The sequence below is a fragment of the Callospermophilus lateralis genome, chromosome 14 (assembly GCF_048772815.1).
Source record: "Callospermophilus lateralis isolate mCalLat2 chromosome 14, mCalLat2.hap1, whole genome shotgun sequence".
Classification (NCBI taxonomy): domain Eukaryota; kingdom Metazoa; phylum Chordata; class Mammalia; order Rodentia; family Sciuridae; genus Callospermophilus; species Callospermophilus lateralis.
In genome coordinates, this window is record NC_135318.1 from 105443838 (window position 1) to 105450950 (window position 7113).

Sequence of the window (7113 nt, forward strand, 5' to 3'; positions counted from 1 at the left end):
CGTTTTCCATCCTGACCTGTGAATTCCGATCAACGTTAGCCTCAATCAAACACGGGATGAGTCGCAACTGGAGTTTCGCTTAAGCTACCTGCCTGAGCCAGAGGTGAGAGGTGGCCCAGGTGTGACAGCCCAGAAGACAGGTTCCATTTGCCAAGATCCCTGGTCTCAGCTGGAGGAGACACTGCATAGGGGAGGGCAGCCTCGTTAGTGGAGTAGGATGGAGAACGAAACAAGTACACCTTATGGTGTGACAGTCAGGGCATCTCTGGAAGCCTAGTGTCCATGCAATTGATTTCAACGCAAATAACAGTGTTAGGAGACTGCCGACAATGCAGCTTCTGTTTGCAGACAGGGCACTTGAAGGAACCAAGGTGAGGTGTCTGTGTTCTAATTCTTTCTTCTGTCCTATTTCACCTTCCTGCAAAAGGAAGGGGGGTGGTCAGAAAAAGAGCTCACTCCGGAAAATGCCTTGAAATAGAATCAACAAGACTGATGGGCAGGCAGACAGGTAATAACTTTGAAAGTGAAAGAAATCGCCAAAGATCTATGGCATTTTTAGCCAAATAGGGGGAAGCACTCAAAACAGATCGGTGGTAATTACACCCAGAGGAAGTTCCTAATGAGCCTGAAAACAAAGCTCTGAAGAAAGAGAAAGAAGATAAATTCAAAGTATTGTTTACGTAACCTTAGGGGCTTGAACGCCAAGAACTTACAGTGCCTCTAACTGGTGAGAAAATGAGATGGAGAGCGTTTGAGCGTTAAGAAATAAGAGTTTTTGGCAGAAGGTCAAAGAGAGTGAACGGATGTGGGGGGGGGGGGGACGGACAAGGGAGGGAGACGGGGGTGGGCACAGGTTTTATGTTAAAAGAAATTTAGCAAAAATAAAAGCTTGACTGCTGAAGGAAATAGGCAGTATGCCCCAGACAAAGCTGCACAGCCCTCTGGGTCCCCAAGGGCCTGCAGCCCTGGCACTCAGTCAAGAGCACCGAGTACTATTTCAACCACCTGGTACCACTGGACTGAGCTGGATGGGAGTCGTCTGCTGTGGAAAATGTCGGGAGAACGTGGCAGCAGCCTGGCGACTGAGCATCTCCCTCCATTCCCACTGAGCGCCAGCCTGTACCAGAATCAAGGGGGGAAAGTGTCCTGCGCATTCAGAGTTCAGTCAAGAGCAGAGGAAGGAAGCCCCGGGGCTTCTATGGTCTGAAAGTGTGTCCCCGCAAATGCATATGTTAAAACTCGATCCCCAGTACTACAGCCGTGGGGTCTTCAGCAAGAGATCAGTTTCTGAGGGCTCTGTGCTCATGAGTGGGACCAGTGCCCTTTTGAAGGGCTTGGGGGAGCCTGTTCCCCAACCCCCGTGTGCTTCCTTGGTCATGTGAGGGCTGTGTTCCCCTCCTGCCACGTGAGAACACACAGCAAGAAGCTGTCACCTGCAAGGAACTGGTCCTCCTCTGATGCTGAATGGTGAGGAATAAGCGTTTGTCTAAAGTGTTTTGTTATAGCAGCAGGAATAGATGAAGACAGGGTCCTACCCTTTCCATAATTGAGCAATCCCAATAATTATTAAGATTTGAACATCTTCACAAAAGACTTTTTCATACGTTAGTTCTCCGGGGCTCACTCACAATGACACAGTAAGACAAAAGGTGTTACTGATGATGGTATATATTCATGTGTGTTAATATGCATTTTAGTGTATGTACTAGTCATTAGTATATATAGTGATTATTAAATTATTTTACAAAGGGGAAATTAAAAACTTGGGAAGGTTTTAAAAACTGTCAAGAGGCAGAAGCAGCATAAGAAATTGGCTGTATATTGCTGGGTGTGGTGTGCACACCTGTAATTCCAGTGGCTCAGGAGGCTGAGGCAGGAGAATCACAAGTTCAAAGCCAACCTCAGCAATTTAGTGAGGTACTAAGCAACTCAGTGTGACCCAGTCTCTAAATAAAATACAAAAAAGAGCTGGGGATGTGGCTCGGTGGTTGAGTACCCTGAGTTCAATCACCAGTACCAAAAGAAAAGTAAAGAAATTGACCGTATAAACAAAAATGAATTTGTAGGCAGAGGGGACCCCAGACTGGTCCTATGTGTTCACGGAAAATGCATCTCAGGTGGGCTTTCTCCTGCTCAACAGCCTGCCCGGCTGACCCTGAAGGAACCAGAGCCTACTTCTCCCTCTCAGGAAGATTCTCCTCATTAGAAAATGGAGCAATTTCATTTAATAAGTACTGATATTCTGTGCTAGGTGCATATATGATATATGTTTTCACATTTGACAGGTGTTGAGACACCTCTTTATTTAAAAACAACTCTTCCAATAATATTTTTATTTTTTTAATATTTATTTTTTAGCTGTAGTTGGACACATTATCTTTATGTTACTTATTTATTTTTATGTGATGCTGAGGATCCAACCCAGGACCTCACACGTGCTAGGCAAGTGCTCCACCGCTGAGCCACAATCCTAGCCCCAATAATATTTTTAAATCAACTTTATTTATGTGACATTTACTTGAAACGGAAATTTAAGGAATTTTAAGAAGTATACTATGATTGGATTAAAGTTTAAGTCCTTGTGTTGGTTTTCTGTTATTATAATAAGATACCTGAGGGCTGGGGAAGTGGCTCAAGCGGTCGCACGCTCGCCTGGCACGCGAGCGGCCCGGGTTCGATCCTCAGCACCACATACAAACAAAGATATTTATTAATAAATAAATATTAAAAAAAATTCTTAAAAAAAAGATACCTGAAATAAACAAACTTAAAAATAGAAAAGGTTTATCTTTGTCACAGTTTTGGAGATTTTAGTCTATGGTCAATTGATCCTGTGGCTTTGGGCCTGTGATGAGGCAGAACATCATGGTGGGAGCACATGGTGGAACATAGTTGCTCACCTCACAAAAACCTGAAAGCAAAAGAGAAAGGAAGGGATTAGGGCCCCATATCCCCTTCAAGGGCAAACTCCCAAGGACCTTGCTTCCTTCCACTTGGTCCCACCTCCTACCTCTCAACAGCTCCATGGGATTAAGGCCCGTGGGACTAAGAACAGGCTGGTGGTGGTGGATGTCAGGGGTCCCCAGGGCCTGCCGTCTTGGGGCTGGAGGAAGGATGGACGGCAAAGGACTTAGTATTGATTCTAAGGACAAAAGGGTTCAGGCATCCTATTTGTGAACAGAAATAACAATAATCTTACCTTAAGCCTTTTTTTATTTTTTATTTTTCTAAGAGACAGGGAGAAGGAGAAAGTGAGAGTTGTGGCCTAAAGAACAAAAGTCCATCGCTGCTAAAGTCAGGATACTCACCTTCATATTTGTATTCTCTGTTGACCCTCACCTCCACCCTGAGACCCCTATGGGAAACCAGAGTGAAGTCTGGAGAGATGACCTTGAAGGTCTATCTGAACACTTATGTCCAGGGTCAAAGATTCTGTGCCTATGTATGGGTGGGGGAGGACAGAGTGCCAGCCAGAAGTGACTCGCTGCTGCGTAGGAGGGAGGTCGGCCACCTCCTGGGAGGGAGATCAAAGGCGGTAGGAGAGGGGCACGCCCTCTGGGTGCCCACTGGACAGCCTGTTCTTCCTCCAGCAGAGCTAAGTGCCAGGCTGCGTCGTGGCTCAGCACTGATTGTGTGCATCCCATCACCATAAGGCTCAGGTATCCATCGTTACTCTTTTTTTTTTTTTTGCACTAAGGGTTGAACTTGGGTGGCTGGGGTTACCACAGAGCTATACCCCAGTCCTTTTTATTTTTATTTTGAGGTAGAATCTTGCTAAGTTGCCGAGGGCCTTGCTGAGTTGACCAGGGGGCCTGGAACTTGCTACCCTCCTGCCTCAGCCTCCAGAATCACTGGGATTGTGGGGTGTGCCAGAACATCCAGCTCCAACAGTGATTTTTTTTAAAAATCACCAGCCCTTCATTACCTCAGCAGGACACATATTTTAACTGGCAGATCCCAGTCTGTGAGTGGAAGTTCTGGAAGAGACAGAGGCCAGGACAGGCAGGGATGTGGGGCCTGGGGGAGAATGCACAGGAGGTGAGCCCGCACTGCAGTGGGGACAGACTCATCAACACAAGACCTTGTCCTTGTCCCCAGTCCTACTCCCAAGGGCTCAGAGAAGTACCAACACTCACACAGCACTGTTTCATCCCAGGACTTGATGCCCAATGACCCTGTAAGGTGTCTCACCACTTAGGGTTAGGAAACCAAAAGCCCCAGGCCACACAACCAGAAGGTGGCCCTGCAGACATGGAGTCCCTATTTCTTGATTTCAGGCTGCATGGGCTTCCTTGGTTTCATGGTACCTTCAAGGAGGAATACTACTTTTGTCTTCAAGATTCAATCTGTCCTTGGGCTTCAACAGCTCTTGTCCTGAAGACCTGCAAAGGGACGGGGTATCTGAACTCTGGCAAGGTCAGGAGTGCCCTTCAGGGCCTCCAACGTGGGCTAGCTTACCCCATCTGCAGACATCACGTCTTTAAAAAGTCCTTGATGTCTAATACCCTGCAGTGATGGCAGAAATTACAGTGCAGTAACAAACTGGAATGTTATAGAGCCATTTACACTGACAAATACTCATAGCAGACAACTCAAAAGCAATATTAAGTGAAAATATCGTAACTCTGGAGAGCAGGCATACAGATGGACATGGATGTAGAACAAAAATATGTGATTTGATCTGAGAGAGATATGGATCTAAATTTTTGGAATTCAATTGCTTTCGATGATTTTTTTTAAGTATTTAGCAACTCTGAATTACCAACAATTGAAAATCATGAGAACCATTGAAAATCGTAGAGAAGTGACTTTCTAGAGGTCCATTTGACGTTCTTCTCCACCAGGGGTGCTGCGCCTTAAGGGTGTGAGGAGCATGGTTTGGGGTGCTTCCCTACTTGAACACACTCCTGTGGTTGTATCATGTACTAAGAGCGACCCATCGATCCCACGGAGCCGAAAGCTCCTGATTTGAGTGATTGATCTGCTGTCCCCCTGCTTCAGAGGGAGAGAGACCAAGGAGACATGAGCACTTCAGATGTGCTCCTCTGAAAGCAAAGAATACCCACTGACAAAGAGACACAGAAGCTCCCCAACTTACAATGGCCTGAGTCACAATTTTTGGTCTCTACAATAGTGGGAAAGAAATATGCATTCAGTAGAAACTGTACTTTAAATTTGGGGCTTTTCCAGAGCTGACAATATGCGGTCTGATCTCCTCTGGTGAAGCCAGGCAGTAGCACAGGCTGCAGCTCCAGAATTACAAAGGAAAACGACTGACACTCCACAGGACGTGCAGTCAGTGAGGAGCAGCTGATGCCATTTCTACTTCGGATATTTTCAACCTTCCTTGGTTTATTAGGACATGGCCCATAAGTCAAGGACATCTCCTTGTGCTAAATCCTTCTGAGCTACTTTTCCAGGTTTGTATGGACATGAGTTCACTCACCTTCCTCTCTTTGGACCTCTCAGAGAGGGTAGGTATGTGGCCTATGGCTAGAACATGATCCTTAGGAACAATTATACCAGGACAAGCACAGCAGTCGGCACTGTCTCAGACAAGCTGAAACCTGTGATCCCCCATCTCTGTGGAAAACTAGAAAACTGGGAAGGAGCCATGTGTCCATCAGAACCCCAGCAAAAAACTCTAATCTACCATTTTAGCAAACCTTTTACAAAATATATTTTAAGCTCCCTAAAATATATACCCTAATTTATAAATTATAATCGAATTAGTCCGCTAACATATTATATACATTATAAATCACAAAAAATAGAAATTCCACTTCTGAATAGACACACGAAAGAATTGAAAACAGAGACTCAAACACATACTTACTTCTATGCCATTGAGTATAGCAGCATTATTTGCAAAGTTAGACACAACCTGGAGGGGCCATCAAGAGATGAATGGCTGCACCAAATGAGGTATGTTCATACAATGTCATATTATTCAAAAAAGAAGGATATTCTGACAGGCTACAATACGAATGAACCTTGAAAACTCAAAATAAGCCAATCATTTAAGAACAAATATTGTGTGAATCTACTTACATGAACTCTCTACAACAGTCTAATTCAGAGAGAAGAATGGGAGACTGAGATTCTCAGGGACTGGAAAGGCGGAGGAATAGGGAGTCGTTGCTTACGGAGTGTAGAGGTTCCCTTGGGGGTGATGAAATTTTTTGGAAATAGCGGAGATGGTTGCACAACATGATGACTCTGGTTAATGCCAATGAATTGTTCACTTGAAGGTGGTTAAAATAGCAAATCGCATGCCACATATACATGTTCTGCCACAATGAAAGAACACTTGAAATAATCAGGAAGAAAAAAATAAAAGAACAAAAATTTTAAATATCTTGACAAAAAGAATGGATCTAAGTTGAAGTTCTAGCGTTTTCTTCCCCTTCCCCCCGCTGTGTCCCCCCGAAAGACTGGCCTGCAGTGCTGACCAGGTGGGTTGAGCTTCCAGCTTCTCACAGACCCAGGCTGATACTATTGTTTGTAAGACATTGTTTGTAAACTTCCCCCAATTTATCTTTTCACTGAATAAGAATATAAATAAAGTTCTTGCACATTCATGATGATATCTGTCTTATCTTCTTAAAGCCAACACCACCATCTAACCCAGAAATAAAAGCAGGGGTCGCAAAACATGGGCACATTACCTTGAAGGGCAGATGAGAACCATCAGGTCGAAAGAGTTGTAAAAGTCGCTCCCGCTGACCTCAGCCAGAAAGTGACAGTGGTGGCTGACAGCCGAAAACTATTTCACGTCTCAGTTGAGTGATTTTTTTTTTCTTTCATTATTTTGCATATAACAGTTTTCTACAATGAGCATGTAATACAGTTATAAATAGAAAAAGAGAAAATTGTAAAACCTACTCGCTTTCTCCGTTTTTATTTGTCCTTTTGTCAATATTGTTTGGGGTCGTCCATTGCAGGGGACAGCAGTGCTTTAAGCCCTGAGTCACCATTGTTACTTCACAAGAGCCCAGAAGTGAGGTCCATCAGGAAAGTCCTGGGCCATCACCGGATACATCGTTATGTATCTTCTGCTTAGTCAAGTGCAGAAGTGTTTTGCACATATTAGAAAGATTTTCATCAAAGACA

At 44.5% G+C, this 7113-nt stretch overlaps 1 long non-coding RNA gene across 7 annotated transcripts; it reads right to left on the reverse strand.

The window, feature by feature from the left end:
- Positions 1-379: 379 nt before the first annotated feature.
- Positions 380-6906, reverse strand: LOC143380332 (uncharacterized). Of its 7 annotated transcripts, XR_013088619.2 has the most exons (6): positions 6669-6896; positions 6052-6290; positions 4308-4382; positions 3011-3142; positions 2613-2911; positions 380-418 (listed from the first exon to the last, which is right to left on the reverse strand). It is a non-coding gene; the product is annotated as an uncharacterized LOC143380332 (long non-coding RNA). The 7 variants fall into 7 exon arrangements; XR_013088622.2 differs by lacking the exon at positions 380-418 and having other exon boundaries at positions 2325-2911; positions 3011-3103; positions 4192-4382; positions 6669-6906; XR_013088620.2 differs by lacking the exon at positions 380-418 and having other exon boundaries at positions 2325-2911; positions 4192-4382; positions 6669-6906.
- Between the last annotated feature and the right edge of the window lie 207 nt (positions 6907-7113).